The sequence below is a fragment of the Anthonomus grandis genome, chromosome 3 (genome assembly GCF_022605725.1).
Source record: "Anthonomus grandis grandis chromosome 3, icAntGran1.3, whole genome shotgun sequence".
In the NCBI taxonomy this organism is placed as follows: domain Eukaryota; kingdom Metazoa; phylum Arthropoda; class Insecta; order Coleoptera; family Curculionidae; genus Anthonomus; species Anthonomus grandis.
In genome coordinates, this window is record NC_065548.1 from 21,071,552 (window position 1) to 21,091,272 (window position 19,721).

The 19,721-nt window shown below is 30.9% G+C and overlaps 1 long non-coding RNA gene across 1 annotated transcript in view; it reads right to left on the reverse strand.

Moving 5' to 3' along the window:
* Nucleotides 1-1,274, reverse strand: part of LOC126734014 (uncharacterized) — a 36,780-nt gene extending 35,506 nt beyond the window's left edge. The window contains exons 1-2 of the long non-coding RNA XR_007659923.1: nucleotides 1,081-1,274; nucleotides 755-914 (exon numbers count right to left, since the gene is read on the reverse strand). This is a non-coding gene — a long non-coding RNA (uncharacterized LOC126734014). The remainder of the gene's footprint in view (nucleotides 1-754; nucleotides 915-1,080) is intronic.
* Between the last annotated feature and the right edge of the window lie 18,447 nt (nucleotides 1,275-19,721).

Genomic DNA, 19,721 nt, shown 5'->3' on the forward strand with positions numbered 1-19,721 from the left:
AATCCCGATGACCACGAAAACAGGAAATTACCAAAAGGCCTATACCTATAAACCTGAATAAAAATCTCACAAGGAAGAACAGACAGGGAGATTTATAAATACAATTAATTATATTGAAACTGATCAGTATGTACAAGAGTTATGGCGTAATTAATCCTGTACTTGAAAGAAATAAATTAACAATAAAATAAATCTTAACCCTTTACTTTGCCTATTAAATTATATGCCATTAAATTACAGCTTTAGTGTGAGAGTACCTTAAAACTCATGGGCTCACACCAAAAGTCTCTTGTCTAACTTAGAAAGTTAGGTTATCTTTCAAAAATCAAAATAAACATAAAAGAAAAGCTTTAGTTCTGAGATACGTTCAAGTGAATCTATATTAAAAGAAAAGTTATTAATCAAACCTATTACTTTAAAAATAAGTTATGTATGCCCTTCCTGAATATAGTGTCTATATCAAGGGTAAAATCTGATATTCTGTTGTTTGGGGCTAAAAGTTTGCCTGAGTACTTTCGAAATAGGCCTATTTATCCAGTTTACAAGGAGATCTATACGGTGTATTTCAATGAAATAATTAATATACACCTAGTAATTATAAAACTATTCAAAATAATAGTGTAGTAGTGAAATCTAATAATGAGAGTGATAATGTAATTTTGAGGTTAGTATTTAGTATAATATACTACAGTAAAGCTAATAAATGTTGATAGGACTTTGATTGGTTGGTATATATCACAAACATTGATCAAACCTGACTCCAAGAGGGCTGCATGATTGAGGTGGAGGACCTGGGTGGATCGGTGTAACAGTAAATGTCGATGTAGATGTTATGGACGTTATTGGAGTAGAGGAGTGGAGATTTCTACTTCTTATAATAGTGGATGAAAACCATACCGAGGAGAAAAAAAAGCCTGAAAGTGGAGGAATACCCAGATTGAGGAATCGCCAATAGAGTAAGTAGATATAAGCATTGATAGTTAAATTTAACGGTATGCTCAAGTCTACTTGTATAAAATTACATATGTAATATGTAGAGTATCATAAACCAAGATGCCAAATGAAAATATTAAGACTTACCTATGGAATTGACCTTTTCCCGGAAACACAAAACTGGACACTTAAACAAAAATTCTTGAAAAAGTTGGTTTATTTAACTACAGCACTTATAATCCTTCACTATTGCAGTACGTATTTGCATTTAGTATCCACAAACTAAAATACTCAAAAGGTGACTTTTCAACTTTTCATTGGAGTAAAACCGGCAAAAATACTGTAACGAAATTCGGGAACACACTTTTATTGTCAACGTCAAAAACACTAACCTAATTCGCTTTGACTGTCGTTTAATTGTTTTCAGGGTAAAAACTGACTAAATAATTAAAACTGAATGAATTGTCACGAAACGCGTCCTTTTTAAAACCCGATGGAACAGTTTCGAAATATTTAGAATTATCTTCATTGTTTTTGCCCAAAGAGACCAATAATTTTAGCAGAATACTGACAGTCAAAGCAAGCAAGTATACAAATTCGAGAAAATTAGAACTACAGGGATTTACAATAATATAACCTAAATATCCTAAATTGGGGCGAAAATGGGGCTCTCAAACAAGATGAACTACTTAAAAACTAAACACTATAGATGAAAATAATAAACCAAACGTAAGTAGAACCCTAAAGAAACCCTACGAATCAACTTTAACTACAGAATACTAATAAAATTGTACAAAAACTAGCAGAATAATTAACGTATTTACATTTTCATAATAATACCAAGAACCCAACATTCTTCAAAGGCTTGTTCTTTAAGACTCCTAGAGGTCAAAGATTTTCGCGCCATAAATGGTTTTAGTAGTAATCCAGCTATGCATTCGCTAACATTTTGGATTTATTTTATTTTCTTATTCTTTATGTATCTGAAGAAAATAAACTGTAACAATTTATAATTAAAAAAAACTGAACTGTTTAGATAGATCTTCAATAAGTATGATAAGAATTTTTGTATAAAGTTCAATGAAAAAATGCTAAAAATATGTGTAGGTCTTATGATTTAATAAAGTCATTTTCTGATCTTTTTATCATATATTTCTTCACATCTCGCTGGCACTTTTTAATGAATATTAGACTACTTGAGCTAAGGGCCAGTTCACGCTTTACAAGTTTCATATGTAATAACATTCTTTCTATTCAAGGTAACACATGATATTTTTAAATAGTCAGATACTAATTTTCTATAAGTTTTTTTTTTAAAACTAGAATTGATATATTAGATGTTTGTATCTTATTAACACAAGCATATATGAGACATTTTAATACTTGTGTGTTAATAATAATAATAATAATAATAATCATAATAATAATAATAATAATAAACCGAATAATAGACCGATTCCTGGAAGAAATGGTTTGTGGCTTATCAAGTAGTATTAACTGTTGGAGAGGAACTATTTCATATATTCCCAAAAATTAGTAGATGTTTCCATGATGGAACAGGAAAAAATTTTTGTTCCGAAATTATCCATTCTCAGATGAATCTTCTTTTTCATTGCATAAAACAAAACCCTTCCGTTCTTTGATATTAGTCACGAAAAATGAGCAGTCCCATACTCAGTATCCTTAAAATTGAATGTTTGACATTGAGGTATTTTAAGCGACCCTCTTTTAAGACCATTTTTTGCTAGTGGTATTTTAGACGCCCAAAAATACTTTGAGTTGCTGCAAAAGTAAGTTCTTCCTACCATTCAAATAAGTCATGATTTACACCTAGGATCAATCTATTTTCAACAAGACAGCTGTCCTGCTCATAAATCGATTATGAAAAAAGAATTATTAACAAATACTTTTTCTAACCATCTTATTAGTGAGACTGGCGAAATTAAATGGACTTCTAGATATCCAGATTTGTCCCTAAATGAATGTGCCTAAATAAATATTTCACTAGAAGCTTTTATTTGGAAGTAGGAAATGGTTTTTATGATGGACTATTGTTTTATTAGAACTTGTTGTTTAGCCAAAGAAGGAGGTCTGTTTGAGCCGTTTTTTTAAAGAATTAATTTTTATTAAGTGTTTTTTTAAGAGTTTTAATTAGTGTTTAATTTTTTTTATTACTTAGAGTTTATTATATTTTTATTAAAATAATACAATGCAAAAATAAGTTCAAGCTGTTGTGGGAAAACAGTTTAACATTTTTAAAGAAGCATATATTTATCTAATAGAAAAAAAATTGCCAAAAAAGATGTTTTTACTTTTTCAAATTTTTTCAGGAGGTAATTGCAGTATTGATTCTAGAAAAATTAATAAATCACGTTTTGAACCAAAAAAAAAAAAAATCTAGGCTACTTTTAAAAAACCTAATAATGACGGCGACTAAACGTTGGATTTTAAATTTTATAAAAAGGCCTTATAGAAACTATAAATTACAAAAATTATAACAAATAAACTTTTAAAAAATACGCAAATATATGTTTTACTAATCTTATGAAAAGCCTTTGAGGATATTCATTATTTAGTTTTTACAACAGGACTTTTTTATTCAAGCTTTTTGCACAAATGCATATATTAATAATAATTTTAATAATAATAATGACTTTATTGAAAACTTTAATTAAAGCTTACAAAAAGGTGAAGTTAAAGCTAAGCTATCTTAGCCCTTGAGTGATTGACACCGTGTCTCAGTACCTGATTCTCATATTTATAACTATAGTTATAATTACAGATGGAAAAACAAGTTTATTTTTTTAAGGCTTCATGTTTATAAAGGCAATATTTTAAATTGAATAGGAAATCTAATATCTAAAGCCAAGATCGAGTAACTAAATAATCTTTCAAAAAGAGCAATTTTATGTAGGGCAGGAGAATATAATTTATGAGGGATCACACATTTATGACGTAAGTCTGAATTGTACATCGTGTCTAAACTTAATTTTTTGGTACAGATATCTCAGCGATTCAAACAACGAAAAGTTCTTCATTTCTTTATATTTAACCATCGGATCTCTCGCAGTTTTGTAGTTGCACCCCTATAATACTTCATGACATTGCCAATCAAACGCGCACACGTGTATTGGTTGTTTCCGCTTCGAATCATGTTCAAGAAGGCATGGACCATAGAAATCATCACAATAGGTAAATTGCAATTAAAAGCTCAATTAAAGTTTAATGAGCACTCAAAAAAATATATCTTGACTATATATAAGTTTGATACTAACCTCAAACTTATACCTATCTAATAAAGTTATGAACATGTTCAGAAAATCTTAAATTTACATCACATTTTTAACATTACGCTATTTTTGAGGATTCAAACTCAAACAGTGGTTTTTTACACGCTTTTGTCCGTTTTACAGCTTTTTGGAAGTAACGTCTTCATAAACCTTGAAATTTGTGTCATGAATATTTTTCAAACTAAATGCCTCGGCATGAAATTGCGAAGAAACAAAGCTAATATGGGTGTGAAGTTAAGAAGTATAGAGTGTAAAGGAAAGTAGACCGAGTATAGATCCTTAAGGAACACTATTACATTTTACGCATTATGTGCGATCCTACAGGTACCTTTTTATTAAACAACATGCCAATAAATTTATAAATTGCAAATAACTTAAGACAACCAATAATAATTAAAGATTTAACTTGTCAAATGCTTTTGTATAGTTGAGCAGCATTAAGGCCGTAAGATCACCTTAATCAGACTCCTGAAGGATGTCATCATGAGTGATGTTAGAAGGGCAGGTGTACAATTATGATTTTTCCGTATTATTACTATTCTCTTCTATTTTCCGAAGTCAGTTGTATTTTTCAAAACAATACACTCTATGACCCTAGAAACTATGATTTAACCTTATAAAGCACAAGAAAAAAAATGTTGTCATTCAAATTGTTAATGACTCAACAAATCATTAAATTGCCTGTTTCTTGTAACCGAATCCACAAACACCTGCGCCAATGCAAACCAAATTTAAAATAAAACAACTCCATTTAATTTACAATTGCGCTGTAAAATAATTTTCCAGTCTATATTTTTCTTATCTCTTCGCGAATCTACTATGACTTTTATTATTTGACTGCAGGCTAGCAGGCCTGTTATATTAGATTTAATTGCTCCGTTCAGAACAGCCTGAACTGGAGGAATAGTGCCCATCTTTTACATGTTTCGTATAAAATGCGGTACTTTACCGTGAAATTATAAAATTAACGTTTGGCTAGAAGGGACGTTAGGCACGACCGCTTTGCCAGGAAATATTATGTGCTAAACTTTGTCGGGCCGCTTTTATTCAGAATTTTTGTTATCGTGATAAATCTACTCCCTAAGCAGTTATACAGTGAGCAGCTGAAACGTGAAGCTAATTTTTAGGAAAATCATACGCACCCCTGGTAATTTTGGTTTTACATTTTTGGTGCTAAAAAGAATATAGAGGAGAGAGATGAAAAAGTAAATTTGACATCAAGAATCTAGATTTGGTAATCTTGCTGTTCATCCTATGTGTTTTCTCTTACCCAATTCATCTATTTACTATATTAGGCTAATAATGACTGAAAAATAGTTTAGAAATAGATAGTGTTTTTAAAACATATGAAAAGTACTGAGTGTGTGCATAAAACACTGATTCTTGATCGAGAATATACCGTTTAATCTCAGTAATGGCTTGAAAAGAGTTTTGGATTCTGTTTTATCCAAAACAACAATTTGTCGGTGGTACAATAAATTTTAAATGCAGTCGTACAGACACAAGTGATACTAACCGCTGTGGTCATCCAAATGAAGCCTTTACGCCCAAATCCTCAATCATGATAGATAGTCGCAAAGTAAAATTGTGTGAGACAGCTAACATTCGGAAAATATCATAATATGGTGGTGCTTATGCAATTTGGCATGAATATTGCATATGAGAAAGTTTCTTTCCAAATAGGTGATACGTTTGCTCATAATGGAAAAAGATGACAATGCGTCTACGATTTAGAATTATTTAGAGCTATTTAAGGAAGATCCAGACACTACACACTATCAAAGAGATCATCAGCTAAGTGGGAAGCATTTCGAATTAGCCAAAGATATAAAAGTCGACCGGAAAAGATTTTTCTTTCGCATTTTGGGATGGTCACTGAATATTAGTCATTGACTATCTTAAAAAAAGAAAAACATACATAGAAAAACAAAAATTATAAGGGCACAAGGGAAAAGTGAAAAATTCTTCTTTTACCAAAACTGTACACCGGGTCACAAGTCGATGAAAGCGATTTTAAAATTAAGGTTTGAATTACTACTAAGGCACATTTTAAAATCAAAGACAAATTAGTAGATATTTTAAAAATCTTTCTTGTTAATATTTTTTAAAGATTAGATTGGGGAATAAAGAAGAATGTTAACAAAAGAAAATTATTTTAATAATTGGCTCCGAGATACTTAAAAAAATACTTACACATAAGAAGCTAAGTTTTCTAGTCTATGTATTTTTCTTCAATTGTAATATCTGCCAGTGGTGAATCACTTTTTGGAACAATTTGGCACCTCTTGGTTTTAATTACTCCTTATAACATTGATCAAATAATAAGAGAATTGTTTGAGATGTTTTTTGGTCAGTAGTTAGTGCCTAGGACCATATTACTGGTCTGTAAGATCGCTTGATTTGAAACCCCTTGGTTTTTACTTCTGTCTAGTTGGTTTGGATGGACAAAGCAACTTTTGTTAATGTTAAGGGAAAGTAATAATGAATATATGTTGTAATTCTGAATTTATTTCATTTTATTTTGTTTTATCGATTAGGTTTTGGTCCATTAGCAACGTACAGTATTGAACTTTTGGCGTGTTTTTCTATATTTTGATTATATGGCTCATGAAAAACAAATAAAAATTTTCATAAAAACTTTTTTTTTGGAATTATTTTCTATATATGTCTAATATATCAGTCTCTCTGTATAAGAAAAAAAAACAAATATTAATTTTATTCCTAGAAAGTGAATCATTTGTTTAAATGCACTTGTTAATATGAATTTGTAAGGCAGTAAATAGTACAATAATCTAATCTTAAAATATATCTACAAATAATGAAAGAGTCTAAAACAAAATGATTTTCTGCAACAAATAACCTAAAAGAGGTTAAAAAATTGATTGCGATAGGTATGCGGCATAGATATAAATAAGAAAATGAGTTACTTAAACAATTCTTCTTCTTCTTTCAGTGCTCATCCATTAATAGATATTAGCGATTATCATTTGTGGTATCAAACCAAGAGATTCATCTTCTGCGTGTCCATAATTCTGCGCCATAAAGTAACACTGAGAACACATAACAGCGAAGCACTCTGACTTGTATTCTTAGATTAAAGGCTTTTAAAAAGTGTTTGATATTTTTAGAAAGCTCGCTGGAGATTTTTTTAGTCCGACATTTAATTTGCTGAGTATTGTACCTAAGCATCATTGTTTACTATTGTACCTAAGTACGTGTATAGAGCAACTGTTTTAATTATCTAGATTTTGATAGTAAGTTGGACCGGCATTGATTTTTTTCCGGATAATCATGAATTTGGTTTTATTTCCGTTCAGTATTAGATTGTATTTTTTACTGGTATCTTTGACTCTCGTCATAAGTTCTTATAAATTTTCAATATAAGTCAGCCTTAATACTATAAAACTAAATTTTAAACTCCATATAACACTTATTATATAACAACTTAATAACAATCTTCGCTATTTAGATTTAATCTTTGCAAGCTTCGATATCTCTGTACTTAACAGCGGTGCATCTCTTGTCCCGGAGGACACCTACCATCCTTCTCTGTCATTTGAATTCCGTGCAGGCCTTACCTCTCTCAATAACCTACCCCTTAATAAAGCTGAAATAAAGGAATTTAATTTTAGAAAGGCTAACTTTCCGCTTTTGTATCAGCTGTTGCTAGATACTGATTGGTCGCCTGTTACGGTGCAGCAGGACGTCAACTCTGCATGTGATGTTTTTTATGATATACTGAACAACACTTTCGCTAGAGCGGTACCCTTCAAGGTAAAATGTAAAAGACGTTTCCCTCCCTGGTTTTCGGGGGACATAATTTGTAATATATATAAAAAGGAAAGAGCATTTCGCAATTTTAAGATTTCTAAGTCTAATCATCATCTAGAGATATTTAGATCTTTGCGCAAGACAATTAAAAAGTCTAACTGCACAAGCCTACAAAACGTACATCCATAGTATTGAGAATAAAATAACCTCCGATCCGAGTGAATTTTGGTCTTTTATTCGAGGCAAACGTAATCAGTCTCAAATCCCCGGCTCAATGAAGCTTTCTAACCAATAATACAATACGCCTGACAGTATTGTGTTCGCTTGTGGACATTATTTCAGGAGTGTATACACGAACTCACGTCCCAGCGATCATCCTGTCGTCTCTGAACCTCCCTTAATTTGCATAGACGTCGTCGCGCTCGCAGCTACCGACATTATAACGGCGAGCAAGTGTCTCAAAAACAAAATGACCTCTGGCCGAGATCTAATTTCTAGTTTTTTAGGACTGCTCTGTTGCACTTACAAATCCTTAAGTTATTCGAGTTGGCTCTTCATAAATTAATTTTTCCCAAGTTTAAGTCCATGCTGGCCAGCGATCAACATGGCTTTGTTTCTGGTCGATGATGTACTACAAACCTAGCATTCTTCTCTCAGTTTGTGTGTGAAGCACTTAATGATAGAGGTTAAATCGATGTTATCTACACATACTTTCAAAAGGCTTTTGACCAGATTGACCACTTCATCCTATTAAATAAGCTTGAATGCCAGTTTGGTTTCTCCGATCGCTTGATAAAGCTCCTTAACTCCTATTTAGTTGACCGCTCTAAGTTTGTAGTGGTCGAAGGCTTTAGATCTGCTTGTTTTTCACCCACCTCTGGAGTTCCTCAGGGCTCTAACCTGGATCCCCTTCTCTTTAACGTTTTCGCTAATAACTTAATCTCCACCCTTAATTGCTCTCGGTTAGCATATGCTGATGACCTATAGCTTTTCCATAGGATTGACTCTATAGCAGATTGTGGTGAACTGCAAGAGAACATCAATACTGTACACCATTGGTGCACTTTGAACAGGCTTAACCTTAATGTTTCCAAGTGTAATGTAGCCAGCTACTTTCGAATCAAAAGTCCAGTTGCCTTTAATTACTCAGTTAATAGAGAATCTCTGGCAAGGTCTACCTGTTTTAAGAGTTTTGGAGTCACCTTTGACCAAAGATTTTCTTTTATCTTTCACATCGAAGATACTGTTTCTATGGCTACTCGTATGCTGGGCTTTATTATTAGAAATTGCAAACTTTTTCCGAACACTGCCACTGCCAAAACTCTTTACTATGCATTTGTTAAATCCAGGCTGGACTACAGCTCCCTCATTTGGTCTCCCATTTATAACCAGCACATTTACCTATTAGAATCAGTCCAACGGCGATTCCTTAAATGTTTGGCATTTAAGGATGATGGAGTCTATCCTCCAAGAGGTTTTGACCATAACCTGCTACTCTCTAGATATACTGAACGGTCACTTGCGAAGAAGAGAGATGCGTTCGGTGAAATTCTTGTTTAATTTACTTAACCATAAAATTGGCTGCCCATCCCTTTTGCAAAGGATTTGCTTTCATATACCACGCCCAGGATCTAGACAGTGTCCAGTTTTTAACTTGGACACAGCCAGGTCCAACATTCTGTACCAGAGTCCTATTCACTTTATGTGTCAAAACTTTAACACTATTGCTGATTCTCGTAACATTCACCATGAAAATCTAGCACTTATTTTGAGTCACCTACGTATGGTCGATGGGGGAGACTAGGTTATTTAGTTCTTAGTTATTTAGTTTTTAATTTGAATACGTTTATTTATTCATTTTTTTTCTGCTCTTTTGATTTAAATTAATTCTTGATTTTTATCCTAATTTAGTGTTGCTTTTTTATTATTTATTTTCTCAAACTACTTTTTTTTATTATATAGCAATTTTTTTATAGTTTAGTTGCATGAATCTAATACAGTTCATGCATTCGTACTTGTACATTTATATATTTAATTGATTTTCCTGTAACTGGGTATATGTAACTTGTTGGAAATAAAGCTTATTATTATTGAACTAAGTTAAACGAGTTTAAAAAATAAGCAAGTAATTAAACTAAAACCAATGAGATATAAATAAAAATGATTCAAAATAAAAATATATAAGGAAGAAAACATAATTAAAAACATAATTAAGGAAGCAACAAACGGAAAAATTATTAAGGCTGCTTATATTCAGCTACTACTTTGTTAAGAAATATTTTATAAATGTAGGTGTAAAATCGAAAATAATTATTATTCACCACAATGATTTTGACTTTATTCTGATGCTCGCACTCAATATTTCTTAGACTTATTACTTAATAGACTTATACTACAAAAAATTTATTACACATTTAGCAAATGTTCTTTGAAATTCTTAATCTTTTATTATATATAGTTTTAAAGCAGGCAAAGCAACAAGAAGGTTTAAAATTTTCCTTGTGACCATACTTAAGTCCGGCACTACTACTACTGTTAAAACTACATTCCAGAAAATAGGCTCAGATTCTCATTGCTAGTCATGTTATTGTAAATAAATAACATAAATGACATGTTCTCGACAAGAATATGATGTCCTCCTTGATATTATTGAAGTTTTATTTGGGCAAAGAAGATAATGAAGTTTTTAGCGATTTCGCTAAAGCATTTGATAATGTTTTCTATAAATATCCTTATATTCCTTATTTCTTAATGAGCTAGATTGTTATGTCAATTTCTTATCCAGATGCTTTTAGAAAGACTGAATAAACAGTAATAGATGTGTTTAAGTTAACTAAAAATTAGCTCTGTTTGTATAATTTATTATTAAATCTGTCTACGACTAATTATATAGCTTCTTTATTGACCAAAGCTGAAGACCTTCTTTCTTTTTATAAAAATAGATAATGACCAGATCATTAAAGTTTCAGAAACCAAATACCTTGGGCTAATAATTGATAAATACCTAATATGGTAGTTATAGTATAGGATGGATGTTACAGCAATTATTTAAAAAGATTTAAGATAATCCAAGAATCTATTCTGAAAATTATACAGAGTGTCAAATAACTAATAGTCAATAACTTAATAGCAGATTTCTTTTAAAAAATTAATAAGATTCAATTAAATTTTTTTAGTCCAAAAGTCAAAGACAACGTAGATTCAGGGTGATAAACTTATTCCTAACGTATTTTTTTTGAATTTTGGCCATAAGTTTAATTTTTCATATTAATACAATTTCTCAATCAAAGCAAATTCCTGAGGCAAACCTTCAAATCATTCCTTTTTTAGGGTTGTCACTTAATTTGATAAGTGGTTATAAAAATTAAATCTCACACGTTTCGTTATGTTTGCTTTTACCTTTTATTGCGTTCTTATTATTAGTTTTGTTTAAAAAAATCAAAATGCTGCTGGTGGGGATCTTTATGAGATAATTTAAAAAAAGTTTAACTTTAAGATTTTCCGTAAAAAAAAATTTATTTGCGAAATTTTGTCAAAAACAAAAAATATTGCTATGAATGCTAACTATATGGCCAAAATTCAAAAAAAAATTACATTAAGTTTTTCACCCTGTATCTTGGTTGCCTTTGACTTTCGGGCTAGAAAATTTTAACTTAACTTCATTCTTCTTTTAAAAGGAATCTGCTATTAAATTATATACCTTTATTTATGCAACACCCTGTATACATATAATAAATCTAAAAGTAAATTATCCTACCTACTTTTTCTCTCTAAAACTTTAATATTTGCATATTACTCTGTTAATTAAAATAATAAAAAAACTTCTTTTAATATTCAGTTATTGGTGTATAAGTCTGATATCATATAAAAGTCTTAAATTTTGACAGACAACATACACAAACCAGTCAGTAACTAAAGATTTATAGTGACACAACTAAATAATTTACCATCAGCCAGCAGTAGAAGATAAGTCGGCAAAAGAGAAAGAACCGCCTCACGGGTATAAGCCAGAAAGATAAGCGCATCTCGTCTACCAAAGATATCTCTCCGCACGATAGCTCGAATATTAATTTCTCCCGAATTTTTTTATGACACACTTTATAATTAACTAACATTAATTAATTGTTTATCGTGGCTCATTTATCTGGCGTACACCGGGCAGTTATTATTATTGTTACTTTGGGCACACCCCGTATGCAGGTATAAAGTATGGCTTGCGCCATGGGGACTTCTTAATGTTTTTAGTATTTCAGTGGTGGAGTCTTATTTGCGAAACGCTAAAGAAAAAATGTATCAACGTCATTTCTTTTAAACCAATTTAAATATGAATATAAGCATAAAAGTGAAAATCATGGTTCAGTGTATTTACTCAATTCTCGAAATGATATCTATTATAATTATCTGGATATTATAGGATCCCACGATCCATTTCAAAGAATAAACTAATTGCTTTCATTAGTCGTGAAACTCTTCGTAAAGATGGGATTTGAGTTCATCCTAAAATTTTGGCACCATTTACTTTCTATTAATAACTAATTTTAGGAAACAAGAGACACATTTCATGATGATATTGTATAATGTTGTCATTCAAAACTGTTTTTATACTTGTACTTGTGAAGGGTGAAGGGCCTTCAACAGTTTCCTATTTGGAATTCAAGTTTTCAATAAGAGTTAGAAGGTGCATTATCAAATTGGTTCTTATTAGGCCTTGAGCGCAATTATATCAAAGGCGTTAACAATTTTGGTGTAATAATATTGGCGTATTGGCAAATTATTTTTAACCCTGAACTTCAATATTCAGTTTTAGAAAAAAGCATAATTTTAGAGAACCTAGAGTGAGGTACTTATGAATCTCTTCATTTTTAAGTTCTTCAGTATTATTTTTAACAACAACCTCAAGATTTACAATAACATATTTATGTAGTAAGTCTATATTTTATAAATATTAAATCTAAGATATATTGAAATAAATAACACTTTCTCAATGTATTTTTCTAAATGACAAAAATCGATGACTTGGCAACCTTTATCATCATTTTGGATTTTGCCCTAGACTCACAGATCATTTTAAAACATCTGTTCTAAAGACTACTATAGTAAAAATTGATTATTTAAAATAATTTCAATTAAGTTGTATCGATTCAAGCCTTGTAAGAAATATATATTGTTCTTTCTTTAGGATTTATGGCTATTTTTGGATTGGATGGTTTAAGTCTTGGAAGATTTTTATGTTCATATAAAAGCCTTTAGCTGTGTTCACAATTACGTATAAATTTGAGTGATTTAACAGTCTTATCATACCTACAGGTAATTTTATCATGAAATCCTTAAGAATTATTTATTTAAGCCTATATTTTTATTTATATGATGAGAAAAATCAAAGGAAATTAATTGAAAAAGGAAAGTTCCATTATAGCTTATGCAGTTCAGATCTTATGCAGTGGGAATCTTACTTGGTACTTTGGCTATATATTGCCAAAGGAGTGGACCATATTTTGATAGAGGCTCATTTTGATTGCATCTGCTTAGGGAGTTCATGCAGTAACTTTTAAGTCTAAGGTTTTAAGAATTGCCTCTTAAATTTTGATTGGAAAGGTTTTGTGAGTAGTTTTATTTAAAGGGTCATTAACCTTTTATCCCTAGGCGATATTGTATTAGAAAAGCAGTTTGCAGTAAATCAAATATTATGAAAAGTAGGGTACATATCAAAAGAATATTGCACAAAATAACGGAAAAAGTGTATTAAAGTATAAATAGTAATTTATATATTATCAGCTTCACCCAAGTATCATCCTTTTATTGGGTAGCATGAAGTTTTTCTGATCACAAATTATTTGCATTGGAAAAACGAATAAAGTAACGGAAATTTATTATTTTTGCATCCCTTGAAAAGGCAGTAAATAAAATATTATGGAAAGTAGGATAAAATTATAATCGAAAATTTGACGAAACTCGAACTATTAAATTACGAATTTTTACTTTCACTAAAACCTCAATCTGCTACCAAGGACAAAAAAAATTTGGAGGTGGCCACGAATTATGTGGATTGAAAAAAGAAATATATATTTCTAATAAAGCTTATTCTTTTCTCGCCAGGAGATTGGGAAATATAGTATTGGTAATAAATCTTAAAAAGCAATATCTCCACTATTATAGGAAGCTATTTCGACTATAAGTGTTGGTGGCGAATTTTAAGATGCTAGAAGATTATCTATTTTCCTTTTAAGATTCTTATACCTATTATATGATAATATGAAAGTCCCTTCTACCGTTTCTTGAGATATAATCAAAGCGTTTAATTATGTTGATTTTGAAATACTGATGTGCATGTCTAGATATTAAGGAATGCTCCTTTAAATGGGTAGATATTATGTTTAGCATAAATTTAGTCCAACTAATTGTTTCAGATCAAGATATTCTATTATTTGCTTCAAAACTTAAAGTGTAATGTAGGAGCAACTAATGTAGTAGGACTAAAATTCAAAATTAAAAAAAAAATACTTTAAATGTTATTTTTCAGATCTCAGCTGAACTCTTAATTCAGGAGGTTCAGTTCTTAAGGTACATATTACTAATTATTAAATTCAAGTACATAATGTAAATCTCTAAGCATGTTAAGCATAGTAAAATCGTGGACTTGAATAAAAGTATGGCTAAAGAAATACTTCGTTCTCTTGGTGTTGACTAGCATAAATATAGCATTTTTGTAACTTTTAAGATGGAGTAAATCCAAATTTAGGACAAGTTGCGTACATATCTCGTATCAAACTAACGATGGCTGAAATGTAAGGTGATGCAGATAATTATATGAAGATGACTAGTTTACCGCTTTTCGTTCCTCGTTAAATAATATATTAATCCTTTAATACGTTAAGAATTAGGTGCACAGCCCCAATTATGATTTAGGTGTCACCTAAAAAATAAAATAAAACACTTTACACCTTCCTGCTCAGCTTCTTCCATCGTTTACCGTATTTTTTTTAGTAATATTAATTTTATTTGAGTTTTAGTTTACATAATCATTTCTGTACTGATCACAGTAATTACACCACTTTATAACTCGCAATTATGCAAATGATAAGCAACAAAATGTATGCGTCTACCTGAACAACCGCTAATCAGAAAAGCGAGAAAAAAAACGCAATTGAAAATAAGCGCGCATCTTTTAATAATCGCGAAGCATCCAGTACGTGACAATTTAATATGACGCTTGAGTTTATAATCCAGCTTTTACCAATAAGAGCGTTATTAATAACCGAGATTCCCGGCCTCGGCCATAAAACGGCAGGGACTTCCGTATATTTATAACCTTTAACTTATTAGGAACTGAGAGGAGTATCAGTAAGTATATGTGGCTTAAGTTATTAGTAATAAAAGTAGTTTTATTGGTAATTTGGTATTAGGAGCTTTGCAGGAGTGTTAATTCTCTTAAAGCAAGAAACTGGGAAGCTCATAGGTTGCATAATATATTTAAGAGCGTTCATATATTTGAGCTCTCAGAAACGTCGAGTGCGAGATGAAAATTCAAAATAAGATACAGCTTGCCTGCGTGAAGTGAAATACTTTAGATGACGAAATTAGGAGTGACCACATAGCAACTAATATTTTATTGAAGTTATTTTTCTACCGCATCATAATGAACTTCTGTCTGTCTCGCTCTGAATGATTTTCGCCTAACCGGCTAAAATATTAAATGAAGTATCTTATGAATATTATAAACCTAAGAAAAAACAAATAAAATAAGAGGAAACGAAGACGAAATTAATTTTTTCATAATATATATTCTAAGAATTATATCAAAATAATGTTTACTCTTTTAGATCCTATGCTTAAGCCAAACGCTTTTTGTCTTTTATTTTTCCAAGAGTATGAAGGCTCCTAAGTTTTTTTAAAGAAATGTTCTAGTTTAGTTAGTAATCCCTAGCTATAGCAATAGTTTAGCAATAATTAAGTCTAACTCTTCTAAGATCTTTTGGAGCTGAAGTAAAATTTAGGATACTTTGCTGGTTAAAGTATTTTAGTAAAAGTTGTTGTTGCAGTGATACTTTAAAGTATATCTTATATGTATTGTAGAATTTATGTATACTATTCTATCAATAATTTAAGCTTTTTCTTGTCAACTAAATGCCAATTAGTTCACCGTAAGTCACTTCTTTATACCTTCTTATCATAGTACAATAAAACATTATTTATGATTAAAGGGACTATAATATTAATGAAATTGTGTTAAAGCAAATAAACGTAGATATTAGGCCAACACTCAATCTATAATTTAAATAGAATTAGTAACACCTGGTTATATTCCTGCGGTGACAATTAGTTCTAGCTCTATTCATCATCCATATCATTATTCAGCCCCTTTCAGATTCATTATTGAAAACAGCCTTTCTCCATACATCTTTAGTTTTCTCTGTCCCTGACTATTGCAATCCAATTTTTTGTTATTCTCTTCAGATTATTCCTCCATCGAGTAGAAGGTCTGCCTTAGCTATGCTTGTTAGCTCTTGGTGTTCATTCTAACAGTCGCCCGTCTTCTGTTCTAGCATTGTGCCCAGTCCGTGTTCGAGTAGTGATTTTTTTTTTAAATATCATCTGCCCAGTACATCGGCGTATCTCTTCATTTATCGGTCTCTTAGGGTCAGGCTAAGCATTAAACTTTCTAGTCGCTTTTGTGTTACTTTAATTTTTCTGCGGTTTTCTTTGTTTCAATTATGATCTTTACACCACAGTATAATTCGTTTGCTTAGTTGTCTTTGATTATTCTAGTCTCATGACCCAAATATACATACTTGTCAACCAATTCTACTTTGTTGATATTAATTTGTATTTGATCACTGGGAAAAATGTTAGTCATCATTTTGGTGTTTTCAAAATTTTGTTCAGTCCAATTTCTTGTACGATAGAACTCTTCTTCTCAGATTCTCTGACATAATAACGATCATCCGCAAAGCTCATTTAATTGAATTTCTCTCTATCGATGAGTATTTTTGTGGGCATAGTAACCTTTTAAATGCATACTTATATACGTACAGTAATAAATAGCTTTGGTGACAACTTGCCTAACTACCCTTTCTATCTTTATCTTGTTGTTTTCAGAATGTAGGTTTACAGATGTTGTAGCATTTTCCTATATAGTTTTAACTACGTCGCAATATTGGTTGTCGACTCTACAACCTTGATACGCTCGTAAGATGACCGCTAGTGCTACCTTATAAAAAGCCTTTTTGAAGTTAAGAAATATCAATGCTACGGGGTGGTTATATTCAATAGTCTTTTCTTTTCAAGTTTTCAAGCAATGTCGGTAGTCAGGTAGTCGCTTTTACTGAACTTTGAGCAGAAACCAGCTTGCTGCCGTAACTAATGCCCATCTTTGCCTCCAATCTACTTGTTAACATTCTAGTGTACAGTTAATAATGATAGTTAAGGAGACTAATTGGACTATATATTTCCAGGTCCATTATATTTCCCTTCTTGAGCAAAACTTAATTAGAGATCAGGCACTTTTAGATACTCCTTTGGTACCTTTGAATATTAATTTAGAAGTTGATGCATCTGAAGTTCAACATTAGTAATTATGTCTAAATATGAAAATACTCATGGACCTGATGGGGTTTCAGGTATCATCCTGAAAACGATCTCAGTTATCATAGCAGACTTTTTATGTCGTCTCTTCAATGACTGTCTTATTTTCTCATATTTTCCAAAAGTTTGGACATTTGGCAAATTAATCACTATACCGAAATCTGGTAAACCAGCTAGTAATCCTTAATCGCCATAACTTTATTACCTTTCTTAAAAAAAACTTTGGAGCAATTCATTAAACTTTCGAAAGAATTCGAGGATGGGGATAATTTTCATCATATTTACCAATATAGTTTTAACTCGTAGTACTGAAATGTATGTTAAAAGATTAGTTGATTATATTAAGGCTGATGCTAATAAATATAAATCTGCTGTCTTTCTCGATATTAAGGGCGCTTTTAAATTTAATTAGCCGAATTCAATAGTGTTTAGTGGCCTGCAATACTTGAATCTCTAAAAACTTGAATCTTTAAAAACTTGCCTATTCAAGTCTTTTCTTTTATTATAGATTATTTACATTACATCATTATAGCTGATTTCGAATTTGGTCTTAGTTTTATTTGAAAGAAATTAGAACGAGGGTGTTTGCAAAGTTCAAAACTATCTGAAAACTGGTCCTAATTTTTGAAGCCTCACTATGGATCTTGTTCTGGGGGAACTTAATAATATAGTCTTGGATGATAGGCCTATAGGCCTTGGATGTTATTGTTACCTATACAAATACTATATGTTCCTATATAGTATTTGGGGCTTACTTGAAATCCATCTATTAGTCTAAGCGATGGCAGAAATAAAAGGGTTTACGATGTTAAGTAATTGGGTGTTAGTTAGTTGAGGGTTTTAATTTTTTTTAATATTTTAAAAAATTATGTGATAAGGCTAATAAGCTTTTCATCGCTGAGAAGAGCACTCTTAAGAGTTTATCAATTAAATAATAAAAACTACTTTTTTTAATGGCGGTTTTGCCTTTGTTTAGATACTTTTCAGGTTTATTCGAAGATAGATTTTTTCACGTAAAATTTAAAATAAATTCGGTAAGATATAGCCATTTGGAGCTAAATTGACGTCAATGTATTAACATGTACTTAAAATATTTAGAAGAAAAGAGTGTAGTTGCAAGAACAATTTGTGAAGAACAATTGTAAAATGATACTTTTTTTATGAATGGAAAATTGACAATACGTATAAATGAAAAAAGAAAATTTTACACACGTGTAACATACATTTTTTTTACTACTAAAAAATATACAAAAAACCAAAACTATTAAATTGCTTTACGCACTATTGCGTTAAAAAACGTCAAAAAAATTTTTGTAAATATTTTTTATATCTCTCTTCTTGTGCAAAAGTATAATTATATAATTATTCCACTATATTGGGATATTCTAATTCCCCAAACATAGGTTAAAGAGTTTTTGAAATCATGGACAGCAGTGCTGGTCTTCCTGTCAGAAGCCATAATTCTGTGATGCGTTATCTTCCGTTATCCCCTGAAGCTGTATTATTCTTCATCTTTTTCAAAGCAATAATAATTTTGTCCAGACTGATCTGTAGAATATCCTAGGAGACCTGATTTTTTGCCCTTCTCTGCAGATATTTCTCTGGATTTACAGTATTTTCTTTAGTATATAAGATTTTTTGTAATAATTCCACAAATTGTAACAATTTTTTTCTGTTTGATGTGATATTACCATCCTTGTTCTTCAGTTTGACAGTTTCTCTTTTCCTATTTGTTAGTTTGCGTTTCATGCTTTTGTTTTCCACGATAGTTTTAATAATTTTTTCATCTTTGAATTGTCTAAAGTCTTTTCTGAGTTCCTTTCCTACTTCCTTGTTTAGTCTATTTATTTCTTCTTGGCTAGCGTTTTCGTCACTTTTCATCTTCTTCTTCATTCCATTTTATGGTGCGTTTCCAAGCTAATTTTTTATAAGAGATCATGGCTAAATATAATGCCACGCGAGTCATTGCGTGTTGCCAAGGTTTCATTTTGAGCCGTTCAATCTGGGAACAGACGCTATTAGTCCCCTCAAGACACGAATATCAAAGTAGTCCTTTATTTTTTTTAAATCACATAAATATTAAAAAATATCAATTGTCAATTTAGCCTTAGGCAAAATAGAAATCCAACTATGGTTCTTTTGGAT